The sequence below is a fragment of the Lissotriton helveticus genome, chromosome 8 (assembly GCF_964261635.1).
Source record: "Lissotriton helveticus chromosome 8, aLisHel1.1, whole genome shotgun sequence".
Classification (NCBI taxonomy): domain Eukaryota; kingdom Metazoa; phylum Chordata; class Amphibia; order Caudata; family Salamandridae; genus Lissotriton; species Lissotriton helveticus.
Window position 1 is genome coordinate 1,538,754,889 of NC_136069.1, and position 12,365 is coordinate 1,538,767,253.

The window sequence follows — 12,365 nt, forward strand, 5'->3', positions numbered from 1 at the left end:
AAAGCAAGTCACCTTCACTTCTAGTCTCCTCTTCTATGCCTACCTGCCGTTCACTCACTCTGTCTTTGTTTTATTCTCTCCTTCCTCAACACCCCATCTCACTCACTCGCTCTATCATTTGTGCTCTTTCTCCTTGCTCTTCATTTCATAGTGGAAATATCTCTTGAATGGAGCATTAGAAAATGAGGTTACATAAAATTAAAAATCTACTTATTGGAAACCAAAAATATCTCAAGACTGAATGTAAGCCATTTCTTCAATAAAAGGGATTTTTTAGGCACCCCCCAAAAAACACATAAAACACCACTAGTGCTAGAAGAATATTATACGAGCTTGAAGACAGAATTGGGCAAATTCATTTGCAGTTGAAACTGAAGTTTGGTTCTTATTCAGATATTATATGCACTGCCAGTTTTTAGCTGAGATTCTGAAGGAACGCAGAGACAAAATGGACTTAAAGTTTTGTCAGAAGTGGGATTTGAACCCACGCCTCCAGGAGAGACTGCGACCTTAACGCAGCGCCTTAGACCACTCGGCCATCCTGACCACATGTTGCTTGTCCATCTACATAGTGAGAATGATAGTGTGAACAAAAAAAAACCACATCTTAGGCCATGAGTGGCTATAGCAAGAAAAAAACTCACTGCACTTTTCCAAAAAGACAACCATATAAGCCCATGTGAGGGAAATTATCTGATTTTCTCCCTCAAGAAAAAAGATAAAACACAGGTTTGTCAGAAGTGGGATTTGAACCAACGCCTCCAGAAGAGACTGCGACCTGAACGCAGCGCTTTAGACCACTCGGCCATCCTGACTTGGATTTCCAGTACCTTCCACAAGCCAGACAGCCATGCAAGTGGGGTACCGAAAAGGCATGCCCTCAATTTACTTATCCCATTATAAGCATTTCCAACAGATCTTTGAACAATCCATACAGAGCAGTACCTATGAAGAACTCTTTAGATCTTTAAAACGTACAAAGAGAAAGTGCTATTCACCAGCCACTTGAACGGCCCAAAGCTGCTTTGAAATTGAGTCAACAGCCACATCTTGGCTGACTAAAGCAAATTCAACAAGGGATCTCAATGTCACAACATAGGGTGGAATACGCAAATCTAAGCAGCCCCTGATCACAGCCCTGAGGAAATTGCTGTAAGTGTGCTGGAGTCCAGCTGTCTACCAGGTGCTTGGCATTCTTCCAAATTTGCATGGCCTGGCTGGCCAGGGAATACAAGAGCATGACTCTTCTAGATGAGCTCTTACATGGGTCCTAAGCTCATTTGGTAAGGATTGCACTTTATCAACAAGACTTTGTACAACAGAAATATATGAGAAACCCAAGCTCTCTTGACTCTACGAGGACGGAATAACGTCCCAGGTGAAGACGAACACATGCAACTTCCATCAGATGTTATCCTGATGAAGAAGATTATATCTCCAAAAGTCATGTCAGAAGTGGGATTCGAACCCACGTCTTCAGAGGAGACTGCGGCCTAAACACAGCGCGGCCATCCTGACAGTGAAGAGTCCCAAGAAATGTATAAAAGTCCCTCAGAAATTTCTGCGTCCATGCAAGCTTGAAATAATTTCAACCTTCAAACACAAGGTGCAACTTTTTGCACAGGACAATAAACACAGAAGATCACATATGAAAGCATTTCATTTCACAGTTGTACTGTTTTTATGCTTTTAGAATACCTTATACCTCTCACCAGCTATTTAGGGTTCTGTATCCTACTCACAAAATTACCTTGCCTGCGACCTCTCTCTCTATACACAAACAACTACTGCTCAGGAAGTAGGAAGGCAGAAGGTGGGGCAGTTTATGCAAATTTATGCTGTCAATGTGCCTTGCAGATTCATGCAGAATTTCTAGATCCTTGCTGGAAACAAGAGAGCAGGCCTTGTTTCAGATCAACTGTCCCTAGCAAGGAACGTCTGAGCACATCCATTCTTTTGCTCTCTAGCCCCTGGCTTGGGACTCACCCTCACTGGCTGAGGAGTGAAGTTCTGCATACCAACGTTGCATAGAAGGTATGTTTGTGATTGGTTTGAGATGGGTGGGAGGTCAAGAGCAGGGAAAAGCAAGTCACTCCACTTCTAGTCTCCTCTTCTATGCCTACCTGCCGTTCACTCACTCTGTCTTTGTTTCATTTTCTCCTTCCTCAACACCCCATCTCACTCACTCGCTCTATCATTTGTGCTCTTTCCCCTTGCTCTTCGTTTCATACTGGAAACATCTCTTGAATGGAGCATTAGAAAATGAGGTTACATAAAATTAAAAATCTACTTATTGGAAACCAAAAATATCACAAGACTGAATGTAAGCCATTTCTTCAATAAAAGGGATTTTTTAGGTACCCCCCCAAAAAAACACATAAAACACCACTAGTGTTAGAAGAATATTATACGAGCTTGAAGACAGAATTGGGCAAATTAATTTGCAGTTGAAACTGAAGTTTGGTACTTATTCAGATATTATATGCACTGCCAATTTTTAGCTGAGATTCTGAAGGAACGCAGAGACAAAATGGACTTAAAGTTTTGTCAGAAGTGGGATTCGAACCCACGCCTCCAGGAGAGACTGCGGCCTTAACACAGCGCCTTAGACCACTCGGCCATCCTGACCACATGTTGCTTATTCATCTACATAGTGAGAAAGATAGTGTGAACAAAAAAAACACACATCTTAGGCCATGAGTGGCTATAGCAAGAAAAAAACTTACTGCACTTTTCCAAAAAGACAACCATATAAGCCCGTGTGAGGGAAATGATCTGATTTTCTCCCTCACGAAAAAAGTAGATTAAACACAGGATTGTCAGAAGTGGGATTTGAACCCACGCCTCCAGAAGAGACTGCGACCTGAACGCAGCGCCTTAGACCACTCAGCCATCCTGACTTGCATTTGCAGCACCTTCCACAGGCCAGACAGCCATGCAAGTGGGGTACCGAAAAGGCATGCCCTCAATTTATTTATCCCATTATAAGCATTTCCAACAGATCTTTGAACAATCCATACAGAGCAGTACCTATGAAGAACTCTTTAGACCTTTAAAGCGTACAAAGAGAAAGTGCTATTCACCATCCACTTGAACGGCCCAAAGCTGCTTTGAAATCGAGTCAACAGCCACATCTTGGCTGACTAAAGCAAATTCAACAAGGGATCTCAATGTCACAACATAGGGTGGAATACGCAAATCTAAGCAGCCCCTGATCACAGCCCTGAGGAAATTGCTGTAAGTGTGCTGGAGTTCAGCTGTCTACCAGGTGCTTGGCATTCTTCCAAATTTGCATGGCCTGTCTGGCCAGGGAATACAAGAGCATGACTCTTCTAGATGAGCTCTTACATGGGTCCTAAGCTCATTTGGTAAGGATTGCACTTTATCAGCAAGACTTTGTACAACAGAAATATATGAGAAACCCAAGCTCTCTTGACTAGACGAGGACGGAATAACGTCCCAGGTGAAGACGAACAGATGCAACTTCCATCAGATGTTATCCTGATGAAGAAGATTATATCTCCAAAAGTCATGTCAGAAGAGGGATTCGAACCCACGCCTCCACAGGAGACTGCGGCCTAAACACAGCCCCTTAGACCACTCGGCCATCCTGACAGTGAAGAGTCCTAAGAAATGTATAAAAGTCACTCAGAAATTTCTGCGTCCATGCAAGCTTGAAATAATTTCAACCTTCAAACACAAGGTGCAACTTTTTGCACAGGACAATAAACACAGAAGATCACATATGAAAGCATTTCATTTCACAGGTGTACTGTTTTTATGCTTTTAGAATACCTTATACCTCTCACCAGCTATTTAGTGTTCTGTATCCTACTCACAAAATGACCTTGCGTGCGACCTCTCTCTCTATACACAAACAACTACTGCTCAGGAAGTAGGAAGGCAGAAGATGGGGCAGTTTATGCAAATTTATGCTGTCAATGTGCCTTGCAGATTCATGCAGAATTTCTAGATCCTTTCTGGAAACAAGAGAGCAGGCCTTGTTTCAGATCAACTGTCCCTAGCAAGGAACGTCTGAGCACATCCATTCTTTTGCTCTCTAGCCCCTGGCTTGTGACTCACCCTCACTGGCTGAGGAGTGAAGTTCTGCATACCAACGTTGCATAGAAGGTATGTTTGTGATTGGTTTGAGATGGGTGGGAGGTCAAGAGCAGGGAAAAGCAAGTCACCGTCACTTCTAGGCTCCTCTTCTATGCCTACCTGCCGTTCACTCACTTTGTCTTTGTTTCATTCTCTCCTTTCTCAACACCCCATCTCACTCACTCGCTCTATCATTTGTGCTCTTTCCCCTTGCTCTTCATTTCATAGTGGAAACATCTCTTGAATGGAGCATTAGAAAATGAGGTTACATAAAATTAAAAATCTACTTATTGGAAACCAAAAATATCACAAGACTGAATGTAAGCCATTTCTTCAATAAAAGGGATTTTTTAGGCACCCCCCAAAAACACTTAAAACACCACTAGTGTTAGAAGAATATTATACGAGCTTGAAGACAGAATTGGGCAAATTCATTTGCAGTTGAAACTGAAGTTTGGTACTTAATCAGATATTATATGCACTGCCAATTTTTTGCTGAGATTCTGAAGGAACGCAGAGACAAATGGACTTAAAGTTTTGTCAGAAGTGGGATTCGACCCCATGCCTCCAGGAGAGACTGCGGCCTTAACACAGCGCCTTAGACCACTCGACCATGCTGACCACATGTTGCTTATTCATCTACATAGTGAGAAAGATAGTGTGAACAAAAAAAAACACACATCTTAGGCCATGAGTTGTAGTGTGTTTATATAGGGACCTATATCGATACTCCTATTTCTGACCCTTGTCCGGTTAATAATTCACTAGTATCCATACAAAGGCACAGAAACCCGTTTTCAGATTAAGTCATAGCGCATGCTATCACATTAAGCAAGCACTATTCCTCCAGCCCCCTAGAAAGCACACCGAGTTCTCAAAACAAACCAAACCACCAGCAGACCTGGGAAATCCCCCGCAGCTATTGTTTTGATTTCGTTCGAGAACTCCTGTAAAGAATGTAAGAACGACCAGTTCTTATGACATCCTTACTGACGTTTTATGTCCATCCTTACGTCAAACTCGGCACCTTTCAGGTATAAATATACCGACGCTGCCCTAAGCAAAGACACGGTGGTGATGAGCTTGGAGCAGCGCTACTTGCCGGAGAGCCCAGCTGATGCAGGAAGCCCACGGACGCTGCCCCTCCCTTTTGACGCGCTGAGAGAGACGCTGTCTTTTCTCCTGCCGAGAAATCCAGCCTCCGGCGTTTCCGGCTTGCCCTCGCGGGTAACTGGGATACCGAGTCCTGAGAGAGAGATACCAGCCCTCCTGCCTTCTAAATCCCAGGTACTGAACTGACTAACCCCTTACAGAAAATTCTTGAGTCAGATTCTTGGCAAACCAAACTTAACTTAAACTGCTACTTACTTACTCCCTCCCACGTATTAGGCTCAGGTCAGGTACACCGGGGTAGGCGTAGTTAGAAGCACCAGTTGAGTACGATTAGTCAATGTATATATGTATGTATATCTTTTATCCATTTTAAAGTATCATATGGCTAAGAAACCATATCAATGCTTTTACAGTATTATTTTATAATCCTGCTTTTACTGTATGCACTTTACTTAACCATAAGTATTGCAATTGTAGCGATTCATTTCTCTTGTATGAGAAAAGAGACTGATCAATAAATAACACCTTTTTATTGAACACGCCCGTCTCTTCTTTTCTCTACAATCTGGTGAAACTAAGTATGCACGTATTGACTGAGTAAAATAGTTGTCTTTTGTTTTCACACGACTCTAGAGATATACTCTTGATTAGGGGGAGCAAAGTTGTCATGTTCTATGGTTGTCAAAAAACTAAATCCCTTCTTGTCTATCCAGGGAGGTTAAACTCCTCCTTGCCTATTCGAGAAAGTTTCTAGTGAACTCTGAGCTAGCTGGCACACAAAACTTTAAGTCTAATATCGTCAGTAGAAGACCTAGTTAACCTCTGTCCTACGTCTATACTATTGAAGATATTATTCCAATGCGCAGAGCCTATTGGGGAAATAGGAACTACACTACATGGCGCCCAACGGTTTGGTAAGGCGATAAATCTAACGCAAGGCATTAGAGTAACTCAGTCGTGCTTTTTCACACAGACCCTTTCTCCCATAAATACTCCAAAGACGTCTGGAGTGGGTCAAAGGTTAAATCCGCCAAACCTAGTAGGAGGAGACTCCTATGTATGGTTTTTGGTTTATTCAACGTTGAAGGATACACTGTTCCAAAATATTGTGCACCTAATCTTTGTTTCCTTAGAAACCTGATCTGCAAACAAAACTTTTCTGTCAGTAAAAATGTCAGAAAGTGATGACGAAAGGGAGGCAGCTAGACTAGCAGCTCAACTCCTAACGGAAGACACAAGTCTCCTGCAAACTCATCCCGGTCAACATAAGAAAAACTATAACTTTAAAACTTATAGAAAATGGACTGACATCGAGAGGTGGTACAGTCATATTCGTAATTGAGGCACATGAATATCGGCAGACAGAGGTATTCTATTCATGGATAAACTTTCCAGCAGCAAACGCTGTAACAAAGGAATTCCACTATTACAAGATAGAGGAACCTCCGGATGAGTACACTCCTTTCAAGGAGGTGGAAATACCACTAAAATACCAAGAGCACCTGCTCTGGTTTAACCCCTTCCACGCTGATGACGAGCTGGGCTCGTCATGAGGTAGCCTCCTCGCACGCTGATGACGAGCCCAGCTCGTCACGTAAAGTGCGCTTTTAAAAATCTCAGCGTACGAGCGGAATTCCGCCCGCACGCATGCGGTTAAAGGCGCCCTAAAACATAATAATAACATCACCAGGCTCGGTCTACTAGGTAGACCAGGATCAACGTGGCCGGTCCTAGCCGGATACACACCACATCCAGACATCGAAAAAATGTCGATACCAGATCTTTTAGCACAGCTAAAACAACTGATTAAAATACACAGACAATTAGTCCAATATGTAATGCGGACCTCAACAGTCCAAACAGCTATTAAAATTACACAGCTGACCCCTCATCAGGGGAACACAAATAAAATCACACCACAGAACATACAGTCCTGTCTAGGTAAAGTACCCATTAAACGGGAACAAATTCCATTCTGGTTAGCACAAAAAATCACTCAAATAGAGGCGGTATTTACGGATACCACCCCTGTTGAGAAACACAGAATACTGACTATCTGTCTTCCAATGGGGATCGCACCACATGTGGAAGACTGTGACACTTGGGGCACAGTTTTTGCTTCCATTTATACAAAAACACATGGTGTTCCGTCCATAGCGGTAATACCAGAGGTACTAAAACAGATTCAAAGTGAATATGGTCCAGAACCTGCTTTAACTTTGGGTATAAAATTACTGAAAGCAGCAACTGTGGCGATCCGCTAAAGGTTGAAAGAAACAGATATAGCAGACCAACCATTTGAACTTGCCAGAATCATAGAAAAATCCTATGAAGAACTAGGAAGAGATAGTTTGGGTGGGAAACCAGTGAAACCCCAACTAACTGAAAATCCTGAAAAGGTATTTATTAAAAAAAATCTAAATACTCTAAAAAAGAGCTGGGATGGAAATAAACAATCCACTCCCAAAGAAAAAAGATTCCAGTCCAGAGGAAGGTCTCCTCGGCGGAGAGAAAGATCTCCGAACCAAGGACACAAGTCTCCGGAGAGGAAGCCCTCTGAGAAAAGATACAACCTTAGAAATAGGGATAATATGAAGAAACCTGATACATATCAAGATATTGATACACGTCCCTCTCGATCTTTTCAGACTTCCTCGCAGAAATCGGAAAGAAGAGGACGGTCAGAACACAGGGAAGAGCACGCCAAGTCCAAAGACAAGGAACCTGCTCATCTAAATAAAAAGTTACAATTCCCAAAGAAGAAGGTAGCCAGTATTAAAGTAATCAAACATGCCGAGGATACTGAGGACACAGCTGAAAAACGGAGAGTGGGCTCAGACAGTGCTAGACAGTGCAGCAGAAGTGAGCATAGCTCGCAAGATCCTGATGAATCATCTGGAGACAGTGGACACGAATGAATACATTCAGGTGGAAACTGCAGATACCAGAGTTAGCAAACCTCATAAAATATATGAAATAACATTGCGTATAGAGGGAGATAAGACTAGGAAAATAAGGGGTCTGTTTTGGGATAATCTCTCCAAAGGCTATGACATCCTTCTAGCTGAAAAAGACTGGCCACCGGAGTTTGTCAGGGAGTGCCCTCATGGCGAAGAAATGATTATGCCTGCCTTCTCAAATCATATTCCAATTCATAAAAAATATACACTTGCAAGAAAGTGGGCAGTAGCCCAGGCTCCTGCACTATATAAAAATCATGTGGGATGGGATGAGGACTCGCCTCCTCACAAAATCCAGTTAAAATCTCAACCAACTGCACAGAGGCAGTACCCAATTAAGCAAGAAGCTAAAAAACAGGTCAGGGAGATCTTAGATCAACTTGAATACCAGGGGGTGATTGTGGGACTTGGCCCTTTCCCCAGAAATTTTTAGTTTTTTACCCCTTTTAATTTAGAATGCCCCTATTGTAACAACAATGTATAGGCCTTGTGTAGTGAGGAAAGCCCTGTGTACTGTGAAACTGATGTTAAGATGCAGTTGTCTTATACCCCTAACATGGCTGCCACTCACCACTGCTGCTGCAGCGGGGTTAGTGGGCGCATTCTAGTGGCTAGGGCCTGGCTGGAACCCTCCAAACAATGTATCAACTTAGCCTGCCAGCCTGCCCACAGGTAGAATGGTGGAACCTCCTAGAACCCCCTGGAACCTTCTGGAACAGGTGAGGTGACACCAACTGCCACTGCCAACTGTCAACTGGCACTGTATAAGGAAAGGAAGGAAAACTTTCCTGTCAGAGTGACTGAGGGGAAGACCTGGGGAAGAACCTACGCAGGAGGATAGGCAGTGAGGGTCAGGGCAGGGTCTTATGATGCTGGAAATGACAGGGCCTAGAGTGCTGCTTTACAAGTATTGAGGCATCCTGTACCCCCCCCCACTGACCTAACCCCGCAGCAGGGAACCCCCAGGGACCACTTGAGGGGATTGGCTGAGGAGATCTAACACCAGCCACCAACTTAACCCCCTTCAAGGAAACAAGAAACCAAAGGGCGCAAGAAACATCACGCCAACAAGAAACTAAGCTTCTAGTTACAAGGGCGCAAGAAACATCACGCCAAGAAGAAACTAAGCCTCTATTTACAAGGGCGCAAGAAACCTAAAGCGCTAAGAAGAAATTAAATCATCACAGGACTTTTGAAGAAGCAAACAGGTATTGGCGCGGTACTGACCCTGCGTTTCCTGATGTCACCTGGGGTCTCCCTTGCTAACCTGCTACTGGGGTGTCACCTGTCCTGTATATCTAGCGCTGCCCTTGCTGACCCTGTGAAGAGCGCTGAAGTAATGGAGGGGGTTGCTGCCTTCTGAAGCGCTATATTTGCCTGAACTGCAGCACCCTGAACTGAATGTTATTAGACCTGCTGGTCTTGCCCCCACCTCGTGTGGGCCAAAGCGCTATAGCCCTGCACCCTGCTGTCTGTGAAGCGCTAGAATCCTGGGCGTGATTCCTGCCTGAAGCGCTATATTCTGTGGTGCCCTTCAGCAGCGCTACCTGGAATGAACTGTCTGCCGAGCGCTACCTCTGCTGTGAATTGCCTGCTATATCGTAGCGCTGTGAATCCTGAAAAGCGCTATCCCCCTGAAGCGCTGTGTCACCAAGAACTTCTGTGGCTCTAGAAGTTGCTGCCTTCTGAAGCGCTGACTCCCTGCTCCCCCAACGCTCCTTTGCTGTCCCTGTGAAGAGTGCTGAGGTACTGAAGGGGGTTGCTGCCTTGTGAAGTGCTGTACCTGCAGGGTGCTATTATCTAAACCTGATTGCCTGCTGAAGCGCTGTCCCCAGCATTGCCTGTGGCCAAGCGCTGTCATGTGAGGAACTGAGGTAGTGCCCAGGGAAGCGCTGTAATTTCACTCCAAGCGCTTTCTTGAATGTCCCATAGAAGAGCTGTAATTGTGCCTCCAAGCGCTCTCTTGTAGGCCCCAGAGAAACGCTGTATTTTTGACCTTAAGTGCCCACCTGTTGGCCCCTATGTGCCTCTAGTGACGTGAAGGCCATTAAGTTACTGTTTATGCCTGAGGACAGGCTTGCCATTCATTAACTGTTTGGGCCCTGGTTCCGGCGTAGGCCTAAAGACATACTGAGTTCACCTGCGATGGCTTAGCCCTGCATAGGGGAGTCCAAGGCATAGTAAAATGCTCATTGAGAATGCTTTACTGAATTGCTTATTGAAATGTTCACCTTAATTAACAGAAATGTTTTACTAGTCTAAAGCAAGGCCTGTGCTTGCTTAATGAGATGTTGCTCTCTAGCAATGAGTAATGTTCTATTTATAAGTTACTTAATGAAATGCCTATGCCTGATTCCTTCCCTGTAATGTTTACTCCTGATTAGGGGGATGTTACCTATGATTGGGGAAGAGTTTTGAAGTGGTTATTCCTGCTTGGAACCAGGATTATTCTGAACTATAGAAGTTTTATTACACCCCTGCCCCAGTGTTATAACCTCTACTTATTTACAGGATTACTCTTGGGTGCTGAAAGGTTTATGCCTGCTTAATGTAGGAATTAGAATGTTGATCCTGGCCTGGGGGTGGAAACGCCAACAGCTGCATAATGAACTGTGTCTGCTGACTAATGAAACATTTATTCATGTTGGTTGAAAGGTGTAGCACATGCCCACAGTTATGGAGTGAGGTGCTCCTTGCTTTAAAGAAATGTTTACATTTACTAAAAGGCTTTACATGCATAAACCAAGTCTTCTAAGCTCAGGCTTGCCTGTTAAAAATGGTTATCTCTGCCTTGAAGAGTTGTTAACTGTTGATTGCTGAGTAGGGGAACGTTAATGCTATAAGGATATAGTTACACTGCCTAATGAGATGTTTTATCCGCAGTGGCGTGTTTTTATTCCTGCCATAGGAGTTTCATTCCTGCCTAAGGAAATGGTTAATGAAATGTTTTACCCTCAGTGAAGTGTTTTACTTCTGCTAAACTGATTATCTCTATTGCAGGAAATGTTTTACCTGTAAGCTCCTGATTAGTAGGGGGAAGGCCCTGCCTGTTCAGGCATCAGTTAATAGGATGGTGTGTGATGCCTAAAGAAATACTTTATGCCTAATGAAAGGTGTTGACCTCATTTGAGGCAATGTTTACTCCTGCCCAGGGAAGGGTCTCATACCCCTGCTATAACAGAGATCTACTTACACCTGCTCAATGTAGGGATTTCTACTTCCCTGATGGAATGTTGGTGTAGCCCTGATACAGTTAAACCTGCACAAGGGGATGGTTACCTAGATTGCAATGTTTTCTCCTAGTTAGTGCTGGCTAATGCAATGGTTAGCTGGGCCCAATGAGAAGGTCTCCCAAAGGGATGCCCAACCTTGTTATATGGAATAATTATTCTTAATGAAATGTTTAATTCATATTACAGGAGGAGAGTTATGTCCACATACTTTTGTGGCAAATGAAATGTTTCATATTTAAGGAAATGTTTGAACTACACTTAACACATTGTTTATTCCTACAGCGGGGAGATGTTTCTGTTATGGAACTGTCCCTTTGTTTACCTGAGGAAATGGATATTGATGCTTAATGCAGTGTTGTTCTTATGACTTTGAGATGTATTCCTTTCAGGTACTGACCAAGAAGCAAGGCGTAGGTCGGGCCTGTGTCCCACTAAAAATGTATTTAACTATTTATTGATCCAATATTTAATATTTATTGCAGAACGGATATTTATTCATCCAATATTGATTGCAAGTCTTGAGACACATGTATTTTAAATGAATTTATGATTTCCCTGATCCTGCTCTATCTATCTGATTATTTATCTTAATACAAATCACTTTTTATGCAAGCTCTGGAGTGAAGTCATTTATTGCGTGCCCAGGTTTCTGTCTCAGTGTGAGTGTGTGCTGCATGATCGCTTAACACATGTGCTTTCGGATGCCTACCCGCTCGTGCCATGCTACCCTAGGGGACTGGTGACCCCAGTTCCAACAGTGATTGAAACTTGCACCTCACAAATGAACAATCCTTTGTTTCCTGTCTCCAAACCAGATGATTCATATCGTCTAGTTTGGACTACAGACACCTAAACTCATGTTGCAAGACCTTTGCAGTACAAAACTCACACAGTGCAGCACTAATGAATAGCATAGTGCGCAAAAAATACAAAACAACATTAGACATCTCTAATGGAT

The 12,365-nt window shown here is 43.5% G+C and overlaps 3 non-coding genes across 3 annotated transcripts; all 3 read right to left on the reverse strand.

The window, feature by feature from the left end:
• Positions 1 to 463: 463 nt before the first annotated feature.
• Positions 464 to 546, reverse strand: TRNAL-AAG (transfer RNA leucine (anticodon AAG)). The gene has a single exon. It is a non-coding gene; the product is annotated as a tRNA-Leu (tRNA).
• Positions 547 to 2,545: 1,999 nt separating this feature from the next.
• On the reverse strand, positions 2,546 to 2,628 carry TRNAL-AAG (transfer RNA leucine (anticodon AAG)). Its single transcript has one exon. It is a non-coding gene; the product is annotated as a tRNA-Leu (tRNA).
• A 189-nt stretch (positions 2,629 to 2,817) lies between these two features.
• Positions 2,818 to 2,900, reverse strand: TRNAL-CAG (transfer RNA leucine (anticodon CAG)). Its single transcript has one exon. It is a non-coding gene; the product is annotated as a tRNA-Leu (tRNA).
• Positions 2,901 to 12,365: the final 9,465 nt, after the last annotated feature.